At 41.3% G+C, this 17,555-nt stretch overlaps 1 protein-coding gene across 1 annotated transcript in view; it reads right to left on the bottom strand.

Annotated features, from left to right (window-relative positions):
* The window catches only part of EPHA3 (EPH receptor A3), a 173,617-nt gene extending 164,531 nt beyond the window's left edge, over positions 1-9,086 (bottom strand). The window contains exon 1 of the mRNA XM_058043854.1: positions 8,980-9,086. The gene's annotated coding sequence lies outside the window, so the exon portion shown is untranslated. The remainder of the gene's footprint in view (positions 1-8,979) is intronic.
* Between the last annotated feature and the right edge of the window lie 8,469 nt (positions 9,087-17,555).

The raw sequence follows: 17,555 nt of genomic DNA, 5'->3' as shown, positions 1-17,555 counted from the left end.
AATCCCTGCCTTTTATCAGCCCAGAATAGAAGTGGGTCTCTTGTAGGATGTGTCATATTTGTCAGTCCCACTGGGTGCCCAGACCCTGAGGCACATAAAATGGCACCACATGTTATGTCTAGCCAAAACTCCAGAGCAAACATTACTCAAAGTATTTCAGTGAGTCCTAAAGCACTTCTCAGAAAGGTTTAACCACACTGCACATCTAACTCTTTTTACTTCTACAGTCCCTTGGAAACAAAAAGTAATTTCCAGTATTCACTGGTTTTACAGAACTGAGCTCTCCGAAGGTCTGGTAGATTTGGAGCGTGACAAAGATCCCTCTTGGGAAGACTTTTAGCAGCTTAAAGGGGAAAATAAATGTTGAGTCAGTGTCCAAGTTCACTTAAGGTAAGCTGAGAGGTCCAAACCTACTATGACACGCTCAGTTTCTAGAATTCTAGACACCAGAAAGTGTCACAGAAAAGACTCTTGGGCACACACAACACCAAGGTTCCCACAGATTTTACTGCAGTTCAAACATATTCAAGGTGCAGACATCAACAAAATCCAAAGCAAGTGATCAATACCCCACTGGAGGACAGAAATTTTTGAGACAGGGACCAGAGCACAAGTCCAGGAAATGGCTATTCATTTGTTTAAAAGGCTGTGATATCCCCCTGGTGAATCAACTGGCAGCATGCCACAACTCAGAAAAAAATTTGGCTTTTAAGGAACTCCTCGCATGGGGCACAGAAAAACAAAAATAAATAGAGTTGGGTTGGGCTCGGTTGAGTTTTGTTTTTCTAAGTTTAAAGCACAGAAGTCAAGAATTATAAAACAATTCTGAGAATCCTGAAGCACTACATTTGGAAAGCCACATACTCAAGCGCGCCCTGATAACTTTGTCAAGCTTTTTTTCTCTACCTCCGTGAATAAAGATCCCCAGCTTGCATGGAATGCTTGGGCCCTTCCATGGCTGCCCCAAAGACAAAATAAACCCACAGAGCAAATGACTCAACACCACGGTGCAAATTGCAGGAGTAAAATGCCAATAGCATAAGAAATCTCCTCAAGTGTCATGCTGAGAAAATCAAGATGCTGAACCCATTTTTATTTTCCAATACAGTGATGTCACCAACATGATATTTTCATTGTTTGCCAGGTTAACAGAATTTATGGAGGTAATTAATGCAAAACATGTGTGCTGAGCTATCCATATGAAAAATGGAATTGCCCCGACTTCATTTGCTGCCTTTGCAACCAAAACCCCACTAACATCTTTTTTCACTATTTCCATATGTGAGAAACACAAATATTTATAACAAAGGTAAATGACTGCTCTATTCCCATCTACCCACAAGACACTTTCAGACCCCTGTCTTCTGCTTATTCTTCTGCTTCCACCACCTTACCACAAAGGGATCAAGTTTCCATTTTATTCCATAAACTAAGCATGTTCCTCATGCTTCTTCTCCAGTGTTTCTGTCCTTGGTGTGCATGGAAAACCTCTGTTTTAATTCCTTGAACACCCTATGTCTAGCTCTAGCCCATCTTTCAGGAAAAGCAATGCCATTAAACATTTCATTCTTCTCTTTTGCCTTTTCTTCCGGGCATCTACAGGGTCAAAGCATCCCTCCCCTTTGGTAAACAGCTTTTAGTTACAAGAGGACTGGGCACTTATCCCTCAAAATCAGAAATATAAAAAGAAAAAAAAAGATCTTTGCCTTCTACTCTTTCTGGCTGAATGTTGATTTCTGGAAGGGAAGGAACAAAAAAAAATGGCACAGGCATGAGAGGAAGGGTGGGCAGGTGAGCTGAGAATAAAGAACCAGATGAGTTTTCCCTGCAGCTGGGTTTTCTTTGGAGAGTTTGGGTGAGCACAGAACATTCTCCACAGCTGGAACCACGTACTCCAGGAACGCTGAGCACTCAGGCATTGCCAGGACATTTGTTCTCTGGGGTAAATCAGGGGAGAAAAGTTTTTTGTAGGGTAAGGCCGTCACCATCTCAGAACCTGTCTCAGGATAAAATCCTCAAGTCAGTTTTCTCCATGAACATTAAGGCTGGGCAGACATAACTCGCCCTGCTTTTATTTTTTTATTTTTTTCTTTTTTAAAGAAAGCACTGTCGGAGTAAGATTAAATAGAATGGTGAAAATGCCTCTACCCTTCCTTAACTGCAGCCTCTGTTGAAATTCACCACTGGTAAATCAGAGTCACGAAGCTCACTAATGTAAACAAAGCTCAGACTTTCAGGGAGGCAAGGAATTTCTTAATTTGTGCTTTGCTCACTCTTTGGATCCCTTTCAGGGCTGAATTCTGGGTCCCTAACTTTGTCAGTAATCAGGGGAAGTTTGGATTTTTTTTTTCATATTCAGATCTGATTTTCTTCACCTCTGCCTACTTTTTCTCTTCCTTTAATCTTTCTTTTCCCCCCCTAAAATGGAACTCTCAAAAAGCCTTGCCTCTTTAAAAAAAAAAATAAATCAAGAACAAACCCCCTCTAGCTACCTTGTAACTTCTCACCAACTAAATTAAGCAATCCCATGTCACTTGTTATTATTTGTTACTGTACAAAGTTTGTGGGGTAGCCCATCATGGACCAAAAGATATTTTTGTGATTTAATTGTAAATTATTTAAAGAGTAACTTGTCACTCTAGATTTTCTACAAACCCCTCCCTTCCTAGGCACCAATTTAAAAGTTTTAGATTTTAATTGCTGCCCTCTGATGTGAGGCAGCTATACTTTAGCAGGTTTAATTATTGTTTAAAAAAATGCCATGCAAATCTTTCTATCTAAATATAGATATAAAAACATTATGAGAAACCAGCTGGAAATAAAAAAAAAAAAAGCCCCATTCCCAACCATATTACACTAAACTGCCCTGACTGAACCTTAACATTCAACCTATTGTTCTCTTAATTGCTAGCAAGTTTCAACCACTGTTCGCTTGCTCTGCTATTCTTCTTTCATCAATATTTTTCCAGTAGATTAATGGGATTTTCCTCCATATTTTGCCTGAAACAGCAGGACACGGTAGTTAAATGAACAAAAAAAAAAAAAAAAGAAAAAGGAGAGTGGTACCAATGTTTCTGCTTACAATGTGTCTGATTTAATAACATCTCTGCAAATTTAAGGCTTTACGGGCTGGTTCCCCCTCACTCTCGCAGACTGGAACTTTTCTGTCACCATCCCAAGGTTTCTTTCAGGCAGGATTATCTTTATTTCTACATCTTTATTTCTTTCATTCATCCACTGCAGAAATTTGAAAGGAACTTTCAGTTTAAGGGACTGAATTTTAATCTTGCATGTGTTTCACGCTGCAAAATGAGAACTTGCACTTGGGTTTAGCAAGCGCCTAGGAAACTAAAAGACACAAGATTTCTGCTGGGGAATACAATCCTGAGCCCACAAATTGCTACCACACTCTGTTTCCAAAATTACACTCCTGGGAGCTCATATCTAATCTTCTGAATTAACCTATTTTTGTTTAAAAGTTTTAGTTCTTGTTTAGAACAAGTTTAATTTTTTTTTTTTTTTTTTTTTAAAGCTACTGCTCTAAAGTGTTTACAGAAATAAAGGCTACCCCACTGTGGTGAATTTTTAGGAAAAACAATCATTTTACAGTAGCCAGATGCTTTTGTAAACTAAAAAGTCTTCTATTTCACTCTATCATTTCTTATGACAAGTCTTTTTCTCCTCACTGAAAATATATTTCAGCAATGCTTCAACAAATCTAACAACGCAAAAGAAAGAAGGAAATGTTCCATTCCAGAAAAAGCAGTCTTTGGATGCTGGAATTATGCTTTAGAAAGGCAGGGGATTAGGGAAAACCCTCTGCCCCACCTCTGGAGATTTATCTAACAACTCTGGAAACATCCAGTTTTGCACCTAAAGGTTTCAAAATTACCTTCTGGGTTTCAATACCAGCTCCACTGAGCAGAGCTTTGAACTTTACCATTAGTACAGGCATGATTATTGCAGCAGTTACTTATTTATTTTTATTTTCTTTCCCAGAACAATCAAAGAGCAGCTACAAAGCTACAGGAGTTACAGGTATCTTATGGCACTAACTCGGGCTCTGTATAAAACTCCACCAACAGGACTGTGGTATTTGGTAACAGCTCTGTAGTGACCCTCACTGGTGATAAAATCCAGAGCTCTGAAAACGAGAAAATGAACACCTGCATCTGTATTTCTAAACTTTCATCAAGTGGGGATTAAAGAACAAGAGCAATTATAGGCATTTTCCTGGAGGAAAACTCCCAAGTTCTCCAACAGAATCAGAAAGTAAGTATACTAATAGCAATTTACCTAACCTCAGCAGAGAATAATTTTTTTTTAAAAAATTAAAACTAATTTGTACATCCTCCCAGCTGGGAATGAAAAATTTAAGTTCAGTTAGAAGACACTCCTGATTTGCAAAGCTTTTGTGTAAACAACTGTTAAACTTGGTGTGCCTATTATCTGTTTGATGCCTGCCCATCTGCTGGTGCCTTTTTGCTGAAGCTGAGGCTACAGAAGAGTTCTGACCCATTTCTCTGCCCTGAGCGCTTTGTTGGGCAGCAACTATGTTGTGTCCAAATTAACTGCAATAAGAATTAATTGCTGTGTCCAATTTGCACATCTCTGTGTTTCAAACACCTGCTTTAAGTTTGCTATAGCCAACGGAGAGATTTTTTTTTCATTTTAATACATTATGCTTAAATAGCAGTAAGTCAAGAAAAAAGCCCAGTGACAAACAATTAAGAAAATTAGTTATTCCACATGTTACAGTCTACTACCAAAAATGTAGTCAGAAAATTATGCATTTACCCAACTTCTCCTAGCTTTAAAACCATCATACCCTTGTGTGAATTTTAAAACATGCTTATTATTTGTCTAATGATACAGTTTAGGATTAAGCACAGAAGCTTTGAATACGACACAGCTGTATGAAAAACAGTCCTCTAGCCCTCATGACTCTGAGATTACTGAAACTAAATTTTAAAAGATATGACATGGAGACTTCTAACCCTGCTTTTAACTTCTTCTGCAGATAAACAGTCAATTGCAAGGCAGGGACAGCAGCAGGAATAGTGCCACGAGAAATGAAGACTTACCCTGACCTAATGATACATGACATAGAGCAAAGTAAGATTTGGAAAAAGCATTTCCCCCTTCTAATTCTATTGAAAAGTGCCCAGTATTGTCAGCCTTTCCCAAAATCACATGCAAGACTTGGGCAAGGATTTTGTTCCATGTGAAAGCAGCACATTTTTCAAAACCACACCAAGAGCTGTCACTATTACAAAGGCAAAGTAAATTGTCTTTAGCAATTTTAAGTGTTAACAGAGACCAGCTCAGATAAAAATGGTGCATTTAATTGTGTGGTTCTGCAAAGTTCTGAGATTGCAATCAATGCTCAAAAGATGAAGCTGCAGCTCCAAATCCAGACTGAAAAGTGAGGCTGATTGGAACCTTCTTACTGTAAACCCAAAACAGGCACTGTTTGAAGCCAAGTACTGTAAGCAGATTTCCCATATTGATCTTTTGGTAGCTGTGCTCACAAGAAATTAATTTTATGCTAGATTGAGAGGTTACAAGAAGTTTCCTGTCTGCACAGTCAAAATATTATTGAAGCAATTCAGGTTGTCAGTAAAAGCTTAAACAAATTTGCTGATAATCCTGTTAATGACCTAGGTCAAGTGTTAACTGTTGTGGGTTATAAAACAGTGAAATTAAGGTGGCTGGTACCCTCAGGCAGGCAATATAGTTACAGAAGAGACCGAGGAGAAATTATTAAATTAAATGACAGAACACACTCGATTTCTTGATACCACAGGAATTATTCAGAAAGAGAAATGCATCCTTCTAAGAAAAAAGAAACACAATGCTCAGCAAGCAGAGAATACCCAGCAGAGGGGAACAGGAGAACCTGTGGTTTCTGTGCACCTACGGGGCTCAGCCTGCAAACTCCAAACTGGAAAAGTTGGATGTTAAATCTTCCTGACATCGTCCTGCCCAGCAGAAAACAGCACACACCTTTTACCAGCAAACACAGATAAATCCGAGCTTCAGAGAACCTCCTTGAGCTCCTGTGATTGAGCAGGGAAAATTTCTCACGAGCATGGCAGAGAGTTTGAAAACAAACTCGGGGAAAGTTTTACTTTTTATCCAGAAAAAATCCTGAATAAAATTTCTCTGGGATGAAGAAAATTAAGAAAATCTCAAGCTGCCCAAGAAAAAGACAAAAAAGGAAAGCACTGAGCACCACAAAGTGCAGTAAGAGAGCAGTTTGTCTTCAGCCCTTCTTTCATCCTTTACTCCTTTCATCCCATCCACTGCCACTGTAGTATTACCACCTACAGTCAGAAGTTTTCATATTAATTACAAATGTTAAGTGAAGTTGGATTTAAAAAAAAAATATTATTTCAAGTCAAATAAATTCAGGAGCTACTTCTCTGCCCACACTCTTGTTACGTGCTCACTACAACATTTACATCCCCTAGAAGTTAGACTAAGGTACACAAACATACCAAAAATTAGTTCCATCCACTGTTAAAACAATTTATGGGGAGAATTTCAACAGTAGCTTTAATATAAAATGTAAGGAAAAAGGGAGACATTTTTATCTATGTGCCTACATTAACAAATGCTGTCCAAAATATACCTTTTTTTATTCTCAGTGGTGGAAAAAGGAAACTTTTCTAAATACTCCAGAGAAATATAGAAACATCTATCTCTAGTTTTGGGAGGAAATTTATGGGAACAACACCAGAAATGTAAATGAAGTGGATAGAAAAAGATTATTTAATAGAGAAAAACATCATCTTCTGACATGATTTAAAGCTGCACGCTAACACTTGTTCATCAAATTAGTGGGTCAGCAAATTATAAGAATTAAGATTTCTAAACTCACACAATCAATCCATATAATGTAAATAAATAAAAGCATTACTGAACTTTCCTAAATGGGGTTTGAAAAAAGAACCAAAAAGCCCTTAAAAGTTGATCTCTTTTTTAAAAGAAAACTGACAGTATTTCTCTTTTTTAAAAGCATAGCCAAACATATACTTTAAAAAAAAAAAAAAAAAGCCACTCAAAAGCAGGTTACTCTCCTGTAACTGCATTTTTACTGTTGTTTTCACTACCAATTTTGCAAATATTGCTCATCTTGTACGAGCTCTTGAAGCTGGGAAGAGAGAAGGGAGGCAGCATTTGCTGAAAGCTGACTTGGACAAGTGTACTTAACATGCATTCCGTATGACACCCATATTTTCCCTCCTTTCTCCATTCTCAGCGCCAGTGGCTCCAAACAAAGACACAAAAAGTGGGGTTTTTATGCACACTGGAATGCTCCAATATCTTTCTGGCACAGCCACTCTCAGTTTTGCAGAATGTGACTCCACTGCCATGGAGGCAGAGCCGCTCCACTGACTGACAGAACCACAGCCCTTCCCTAGGAGGAATGGTTATCAGGCAACAGTAACCCCTACCCACACTCTGGCTTTCATGCCTGAAAATTATTTTTGAGAAATGACAATATTTACAAAATAGTTTCTCTCTGCAGGTTTAGAAGTGACTGTTGAAAGCATGCTCATGAAAAAAAAAATAAATTATAAAGCACTGCATACAAAACAAATTTGCATAAAACGCACAAACAGATGACATACTGCTCCTCTTGTATAATGGTACTATAATTATCTGCCAGCAATGAAACCAACTGATTAAAGATTACCCAGGACTTGTGAAGTTTGCATCTTTCCTTAGTTATTTGTTACTATATTTCTTTTTCCTTCCAGAAATCATGGAAAGTTGTTATCTCACCGCCTTATCACACAAGCACCCGGAATATCAGTTAGTAAACCAGCATTAGTTGTAAGGGAGAAATAAATAATTGGTCTGACAGGTTTCAGAGCTTCTCTACACAACATCCAACTCGAGCACAGGTGTGAGTTTTACATGGTTGTTAGGTGCTAAAAGTTCTTCACAACCTTTGCCCTCTAGATTTTATCCCGAAAGATAATTGCTCTGGACAACCTGATCATGCCGAGCGCCTTCACTGCAAGCAAGCAAAAGCTCCGTTTCATTTTTTTTTCCTTAATAGGGAAAGGACAGGGTCTTTTAGGGTTTTTTTTTCAAGTATTTCAATCAGTTTCACAGTGTCTGGTTGTCACTATTTATTTTTTTCCCTGAAACTAGCATGGGTTTTCAGCAAATGTCATCTTAGGAATTAACACACCAAAAGAAAATAAACTACTCACTTTTTTTTTTTTTCCCGGAAAATCACAAACAGTCGCATACACACACAAACACAACTTTAACGCGTTGATACACATCCGATACAAACAACGCGGTCTGACACAAACCCGCTAGGGAACCAGGAGGAGGTTTTACAGGGCAACAACCTTCTTTCGCGGATTAATTAAAAGTTTTGAAAGGCACGACGGCCAGCGCAACCGCCAGCCCTGCAAACGAGCAAGGGCTCGGAGTTATCACGGGGCTGAGAGCGATCGGGGGCTGGGGCAGAGGCGGCTCCCCCCGGGCACCTGCGGGGCTGCGGGTCCCGGGCCCCTTCCCCGCCCCGGGCTCCGGCTGCTGTCACTGCCGGGGCGGCACGGGCTGCGCTGCCCTCGCCAGCTCCGCTCGGGGGAGCGTAGGGCGGCTGCCCGCGCATCCATCCATCCATCCATCCATCCATCCATCCATCCATCCATCCATCCATCCATCCATCCATCCATCCATCCATCCATCCATCCCTCCCTCCCTCGCACGGCCGCGCTGTGCCAGGGCGAGCCCCGCGCTCCCGGGGCGAGGAGCCGCTGCCGCACGGGACCACCTTAACGGGGAGCAGCGGGGCGGGGGAGGAATAACGGGGGTGAAGAAAAAAACAAAAAACCAAAAAAAACAAAGCAAAACAAAAATTTTAAAAAGGAGAAAAAATCAATAGAAGAAGGGGGGATAGCGGAAAAAGAACGAGGAAGAAGCGGGTCACCCGGCCGTGCCGCGGCTCACCTTCGTTGCCGGGGCGGGCGCTCAGACGGCCGGCAGCGCCGAGCGCGGCGCGGAGCAGCAGCAGCAGCAGCAGCGGGAGGAGCAGCAGCAGCGGCGGCGGCGGTGGCGGCAGGCGGCGGCGGCGGTCCATGTCGGCGGGGCAGAGCGCAGGCAGAGCCGCATGTCTCCGCGCCGCATGCCACCGCTCCGCGCCCGCTCCGCGCCGCCGCCACCGGCCCCGGCGCCGGGACCATGCCCCGCGCCCGCCTCCGCGCTGCGCCCGGGAGGGGCCGCCCCCGCCCGGCCCCGCCGCCGCCGCCGCCGCCGCCGCGCAGCCCCCGCCCCGCTCCGCGCCCCGCCCCGCGCCCCGCCTGCCCACAGCGGAGCCTGCCCACAGCCCGCCGAGGTGCCCCGCTAGCCCCGGGAGATAGCCCCGGGAGATAACCCCGGGCCCGCCCTCAGCCCCGGGAGATAACCTCGAGCCCGCCCTCAGCTTGCGGAGATGCCCCGGAGTCCGCCACAAGTCCCGGGAGATAACCCCGAGCCTGCCCTCACGACCGCGAGGTGCCGCCCGGCCCAGCCCCGTGAGGTGCCCCCGAGCCAGGCCCGGCCCCGGGAGGTTGCCCCCTCACCCGGAGCCGGGCTCGGCAGTAGGGCTGGGTGACACGAGTCACCCAACTCGGGAGCCTCGGGTGGGTTGCAGCCAGCTACGAGCCGGTCGTGTCCAATTACCGGGCTCTCCCCGGAGGAATGCAGCGGCAAAGCAGCGGTAAAAGCTCGGGAGTTTCAGGCTGCAGCCGTGCAGGAGCGAACGCCAGTTCCATCGTTCGTGCCTTGGCTGCCCGCTGTGACAGCCCGCACCACGCGGGGCTACAAGTCCGGCCCCGAGAGCGGGCTGGCTCTGCCATCACTAAAGCAAACTGGAGCAGGGGCCTCCAGCCGAGAGCTGCTCTCTCTAGGAGTGTGTAGCTCTACTCTAGAAGTTGCCGCGTGAAATGAGAGTTTTTTCTTCATATTTGCACCTTTCCTTCTGCCCTTGCAGCCCGTCAGAGGCCCCAGAGTACCTGTCAGAGCACAGAGCAGAGAAACAGAGCTGCTATTCTGCTGCTCTCAGGGGGAATCACTGCAGAGCAGCGCTTCCCTTCTGTAGATCATTTTTTTAGAATATGGACAACTTCCTTCCCAAGTGACTCGTCTCAGGTCTCCAGAGCCACCCAGCATGGTTCTGTGGAAAATGGGAAAATATCTGAATAATACTGAGGTCAAATAAATATTTCACTCCAAACCAAAGCTATGCATCCTCCTAGTACAGAGGCTGGCTCTGAATGCATGTGGCTGTCTGCACACGCAGCAAGCAACAGGATGGGAGGAGAGGAGCCTCTGGCAGCAGATGTGGAACTACATCTCAGAATCAACATCAAAAATCTTTGACAGCAGAGAAACCGATCCCCAGTGTTTCACAAACCAGTGTGGCAAACATCTGAACAGCCTCCTTCATTGTCCGGGTGTCCTCAGGGTCACCAGTGCCAGCAGGACAGCTGGGAACTGCTACCACCTGAGCTCCAGGTTCATCAAACACAGAATCACCAACTTGCTTCAGCAGTGATGCAGCTTCCCTGCAGCAGAAGAGGAGGTGCTGGACAGGTTGCAAGCCAGGACCTGTGCCAAGGTCCCTCCTGCACACTATTGGCACCCCCCAAACATCTGGTTTAACTGTGCACTGCACTGAAGGGGTTGGAAACCAAAGCAAAGCAGAGACAAGGCTGTGAGAAGTCATCTCAGACAGGTTCCTGGTTCAGGAGAGCACAGGGGAGGACATGGGCACTGAAAATTAACATGATATTAATCTCCTTTCCTGTTTCCAGGCTTGATTATTCAATCAACCAAATTAAAGAATCATCAAATTTAATACTGTTTGTTTCATGTCTCCAACTCTTCCTTTCACTCATATTTACCATCTACCCAGTTTCCTCTGTGGTCAGACTTCCAAAAGATGGAAAAAATGCCCAGAGCTCTTGAGCAGGAAACTTGCAGGGGCAGAGGGAGGAGCAGGGTGCTCTGGTCATGCAGTTAACCATGTATGGCCCAGAGAAAAACATCTCCTGTCCTCCTTCATCCTTCTCAAGTCTCATTTCACCACACCTTTCCATTTATTGGACAAGGATGCTTTTCCACAGCAAAAAGGTCAGAAATTCGCATTCCTCAAAATATAACTTTCCCTTGTAATAAAAACAATTTTGCTTTAGTTTGAAGGGGGTTTTTCCCAAACATTTTCCTCAACTTTTTTATAATATACAACTTTTTTTTCTTCATTGAGTTCTCTCATACAACAGAGGTACATCCTTAAAACCCTACTAAGTTCTCAGGACTACTAGTTCTGAAGCTGCATCTTTCTTTCATGATTTCAGGTCTTTTTTTTTTTTTAAGGTATGAGAAAAAGGTGAAAGAAATAGGGTAAAGAAGGAACAAATATGGGGAGTGGGGAGTGGGGAGGAACAAAAATGGCAATCAATCCAAAACCCAAAAAACTTCTGTTTTCAGTTAGTGGAAAAAAAATATTTCCAAAGAAGGGACTTTATGAGGTTACTCATAGCAATCACTTTCCAAATTTGTAAATATCTCAGCATCAGTGAACTCATCTCATATAGGAAGAAAAGTGTAATTATTAATACAATCCATATAATACAAATTCTAGTATCAAACTTTCCAGAAAGAAAACCTCCCAAGTGAAAAAATGAATAGCAGAAATGCTTGGAAAAATTTGAAACAAAGAATGCATTTTTAAAAAACCTCACTAAAAAAACCCCACAAACCTGGGAAAATTCTCAGCAGGAAAGAAAGATTAAATTCATTACAAATTTCTCACTAGGCTTTTTTCTCTGTGACGCACGTTGTGTTAGTTTTGTGCAAATTGCATGTTTACTCTATTAAGAGTAATTTTCTGTGAGCTTAAAGGGCACCTTTGAAGAAAGAAAATAGCCTCTAGTGGCATTTCTACATAACCAGAGTGCACATGGTAATATCTTTGCCCTAGCATCTCTAAAATCCTTCTGGAGAAACACATAACTATGATTTATGATTTTCTGCCAAGCCTGGGCTTTAATTTCTTTAATATATTGGAGATCAAAATCCTTACTAAACACAAATTTTATCTCTTACATTTTTCTTTTGTAAACAGGGAGGTGACACATTCTGTGATAGTATAATGGAAAAAAGAAATCATAACACATGGGCAGAATGCTCCAGATCCCACGTTTGCATACTAAATAGGAAAACAACTTTCTGCCTAATGAAAAAATGCTACAGATTATTAGGAATAGCCACAGAAGTAATCAATCAATTTATCCAATGAACTGGGCCACAGCCTGCTTCCAAGAAGCTTTTTAATGTTTTTGGCTCTTGAGTGGCATCGTTTAATTAATTGAATGGCACAAAACTTCTAATCTTAGAGATTTAAAGTATTTTCCTTAAAAACAAACAAAAAGAACTAATGACAGGTTCACTACTCATAAAGAAAGGTGGCTGGACAATCCCCCATTTATTCAGGGAGGAGGAAGAACAATAGTCCCCAAGTGATGCCTCGCCTGTGCCTCCATGGGATTGCTGGGAGGCATGAGAACATTTCCCCCTCAATTTCTGGGATTTATTTATGCAGGTTCTTGTATATATATACATATACATATACATATACATATATATATATATATATATATATATATATATATATATGTGTGTGTGTGTGTGTGTGTGTGTGTGTGTGCATCTATTTTAATAGTAACTATTTGGTGTTCGGTAAAAAATATTATAGATGGAAGCATTGCTGCTTGATGGAAGCAATGCTTGAGTCCATCCTAAATTTGACATGAGCCACTTGAGGAGATGGGGACCAAGGAGGAAAAACTCTCCCATGAGCCACCAAGTAGATTTCCTTGGTTTAAATATTCTTTGGGAGAGGTTTTACAGCACAACTCAGAGGTCTCCTAATGCACGGTGTCGCCCTGAAAATGCAAGCAGATGAGGAAATGCAGGATGTGGAAGAGTAAAAGGCAGGATGCAATAAAAACAAATGATAATGAAGTGTGAAAAGTTACTTTAAATAAGTCATGTAAAGCTAAGCTATAGCCCTTTCCAATCAATACTTACATAATAATTATGTGAAAATCCAGACAAATGGATTAACTAGACAGCATAAAAAACTCAGCTTTGAGCAGCAACAAAGCTGAACTTGTAATTATGAAACAACTGCACACCAATCCCATAATGAAAAAAAGTGTGGAGATGGAAAAGGGTAGAAAAGCAAAATGCAAATGCATTTGAGCTGCAAGTTTTCCCCATAAAGGCTGAATCGTTTGTTAAATATGCAATAAAAAGGTGACAGTCCAAGCACTTAGACTGAATTTACCTATCTGTAAACAAAAATCTATAGAAGCCATAAAAGAAAAGCCTCACCAGCGTTACTGCCAGTTTTCAAAGAAAAGCAACATTTATGTGCAGGAGAGAGTATTGCTACCATGAAAGAGCTTGCCAAATTTTAGCTCTAGGATGGAGCACTTACAGTAGAAATCTATGAATCCTGCAAAACCAGACTGTATTATGGAGACACTGGCAGACCTCCAATAAGGTGCCTAATGATAAGTTTGATCAGTTTCCTTTTCTTCTTGCAGTTCACAAAGAATGTTCAGAAATTTCTTTTTTAAGTCCAGGAAAAAAAGACAAGCAAGAATTGAAATTATTTATTCTCAGTGCAAGGCAGGGTTGGACACAAAATAGGCAGACACATTTTAAAATAAATATGACAGTACTTGTAATACCAGGGATCAACATCCAATCTGGGGAATGCACTTGGAGAGCACACGGGCAAAATTCTGTAATCTGGTTGAGCTGGATTGGAAGAATTCCCTTGTCTTTGCAGAGCCAGGCTTGCACACTGACAGCAAAATAGGTCGTCTATTTTTGCCAGCTAAAAAACAGAGAGAAACACTCATGGCCAACTGCAGTTTTAAACAGCAGAATGCAAACACTCTGAAGAGTCTGTGTTCACAACATGTGAGAACTCCTTAACAGTTTCATTTCCACAGGGAACTTTTTGCATTTATTTGTTGATTATCTTCTTTTTTCTTTTTTTTTTTTTTTTTTTTTTTTTGCCTCGGTAAAGAATACCTGGGATTCTTCAAATGATGAAGAGATTGTTCATTTGAAGAGATTCTTCAAATGAAACTTCTGTCATTTGCTGCTTTTTCCTCAAATCACCTCACCTCCTCCCTGGTAGCCAAAGTTTCCTCCTCTTCTATCCCATGGAACTGGTAGCACCACTTCTGTCCACATCCAAGGAAGCATCAGGGGACAGAATAAGATGAGGGAAAGACCATAAAGTGGAATTATCTTAGAATCCTCAATTTCACATCCAGCATCAAAGCATGAAATCATTTCATACTAATAATATACATACTACATTCATAACTATTGCTCATAATGGCAAGGGGGGGTATTTGATTGCAGGCTGTAGTACATATGGTTACTAATTCCCAATTAAATGCTTTCACCCAAGAGGAAAATCAGATTTCAAAAGGGGACAACCATGTTCCAAAGACTTGTTCCCAATTCTGGTACCTGCATGGAGACAGAAATTTCCTGTTTGCTTCAAAAGCTGCTTCCTTCAGGACTTGGGGGGAGCTTGGGAACTGAAGACAGCATCATATGCAATAATTAGCTATAATTAGCTATATAATAGCTATATAATTAGCTATTAGCTCTATAATAATCAGCTATTAGCTATATAGGCTCAGAATTTGTCAGGGTACACAGGTGCTTCAGAAGTTCCTCCACAGACAAGTTCCTCATGTGCCCACCTTGTACCAACATTTCTCAGCCTCCAACCACGATACAGCAAAAATACACCAGAAAAGCCAAAGTAGCCCCTAATTAGAGCCCCCCAAAGCATCCTTTCCCCCAGCTGCAGCCAGCTGGGTGCAGAACAAGTTCTCAGCAGTCACACCTGTGCTGCTGGATGAGCTCAGCTTCTGTGAAACGTCCCCATCCTCCTGACCCATCACCCCAGCACACCCTGTGCGTGCTGAGAACACCCTGTGCGTCCCAGTGTTTTCGTCTTGATTGTAATGAGTTAATTACTTTGCCAGAAAGAACGAGGTGGCTTTTTTATTAATCTCCTCGGCCACTTGGGCAATGAAGAATTGCAGTTTCTGCAGAAGGCTAAGCTAACATTATCTAAATATTATTCTTTATAATTATTAGACAACACATGCAATAAATAATTATGGCTCATTAGTATTCTCCCAGCCCAACTGACCCATAGCAGGACATTCTGTCAACCTTGGGTCAAGCAGCCCTTATCCATTAAATGGGATATTTTATGATATTTTATGATATTTTAGGCTTTCCCCTCCAGTCCTACAGCCAGCTGCAGCTCTGCAGTGAAGGATGGAGCTCCTTAACCTTTCTAACTCACCAAAGAGGGTTGGAAATGCAAACATTTCTTATTCTGAGCTGGAGATGTGCTGTATATGTCAGTAGAATGTATTACAAAGATTTCTTGTCCTCCTGAACATGAAAAAAACCTTTTCCCACCGCAATATCAGATTTGGTTTATTTGAACTGAATTTTCAATCTTTAAAACTTCTTTATTCATCGGGGTTATTTTTCATGAGACAGACAGTTCATGACTTAAATGTTGGCTTTAACATTTTCTTAAAGAAATTCTCTCATTTCTTTGAGCTGTCACCAAAACCTGGAAGAATGTGTGAGTTACTTTTTTTATACCAGAAATGAAGAAAATCTCTGTCATTTGTGTTGCCAAACTAAAGTTTCTGGAAAAGGTTTACCAGCATTGAAATGAGTCATCTCTCTTGAGATTTTAATGAGAGAAATCAGCCAGTGAGTACTCAATCATTTCCTTTGGATGCATCAGCTTTGGAACTGGGAAGTAGCAGCGGGATTAAAAGAAAGAAGTAACAAATAATTTGTACAGTATGGTGGAGGAAATTTATTACAAAGGTTTGCAGGATTTTCCTAAATGAATGCAAAGTTCTAGCTCAAAAGGCAACTGTAGAAAATGCATAGAAAAAAAGACCCATAATAAAACAAAACCAAAAATGTCCCCAAATTATTGGAAAAGCTAGAGACCATTAGTAGAAAGTAGTCCCCATTCAGTTCCTAAAAAGAACTTACACTACTGGCAAGCTACAAAACTAAAAATCACAAACCCACTAGAATCAAAGTGCATTTCTTGAGAAAAAAGGACACTCATCAAAAGTGACATAAAATGAGACCTTTACAAAAACTGAAGAAAAGGAAATGCCTTGCAATGGATCTGTGAAAGAAATTCAGAGGCTTGTCAGGGGTGTGGAGGGAAAGGCTTTGCTGAAACCCAAGCTGTGAAACCCAGGGTACTCTGCTGGGCTTATGGATGTGCTCCCTTTAATGGGACTTTGTTTTAAATAATACTTTGCTTTAAGATGGCAGCTAAGTGAATTATTACCCTTGCCCAGGAGAAAACAAAAACTGCAGCATTTACAGAAGTAAGAACCCTGAGATAAATCATAGGAAGTGGAAGGAGGAACAGAACCTCCATCCCTGCTTAAGGATGGAGAACCTTGCAAACACCTTGAGTAAAGTGCAAAAGCCTGAGCTCTGTGACCCAGAGAAGGCAGAAAAAAGAGTCAGATCTTTTATATTATGGGTCTTGATTGTTGGGTTGGTTGGGAGAGTTCTTTGTTTGTTTGCTGTTTGGGTGAGGTTTTTTTAATTTTTGTTTGTTTTTTTCATTTTTAAATTAAAATCCAAGTTATCACCTACTTTTAAATGGTTAAGTCTTATATCAATTTCAGACCTAATCATGCTTGGCCACCTGCCCTTTAATTTTCCTTAAGAAGACTACAAAAGATTCTTGTGAGTTCTAGAATAATAAAGGCAGCATTTTCTATTATTTTATACAGTCTCAAATGTTTTGTCTGGAATTAAATAACCAAGCCATGCTGATTTTGCCAAGTTTTTAGTTTTTATTTTTGGGGTGGTTTTTTTTTTGTTTTGTTTTTTGTTTTTTTTGTTTTTTTTTTTTAATTAAGCAATCTGCACTGGGTTTGTTAGATAAGCAAATATATTTATATTCCTTCCACATATGTTGTCTGATTTCATATTAGCCTTTTTGCAAAGGAGGTAAATAGGTTTCTTGGAGACTTCAGGATTTTAAGCTTATGACCTCCCAGCTTTTACAAGAGAAAACAAAAATTGGTCACTAAAATGTTAGGAAGGGCACTCCATTTTTAAAGGATGTTATTATTTGAGTTGGAGTTGTAATGGAGCTAAGCCACACCTACTTAGAGAACAGGGCCAAACATTGCTCTTGCTTACAGCAGTTTAAATCCTTGGAGGCCTTTATTACTAAGAAAATTGAGTAAGATTTCAGTAAAATCAATTTTTAAAAGCACCAGGAGCTTGCTGTTGACCTCAGCTACAGCAATCTGTACAGCTTTGCTACAACCTGCTCTCTCTCTCTCAAATCTGACTGACGCCACTGATGAATTGTGCTGTAAAATTTACTGTTTCAATCCCTTTAACGCACAGAAGCTGCTGCTTGTGTT

The sequence above is a fragment of the Melospiza georgiana genome, chromosome 2, assembly GCF_028018845.1.
Source record: "Melospiza georgiana isolate bMelGeo1 chromosome 2, bMelGeo1.pri, whole genome shotgun sequence".
NCBI lineage: Eukaryota > Metazoa > Chordata > Aves > Passeriformes > Passerellidae > Melospiza > Melospiza georgiana.
Note: the sequence above shows the minus strand (reverse complement) of the source record. Positions and strands in the feature narration are given on the sequence as shown.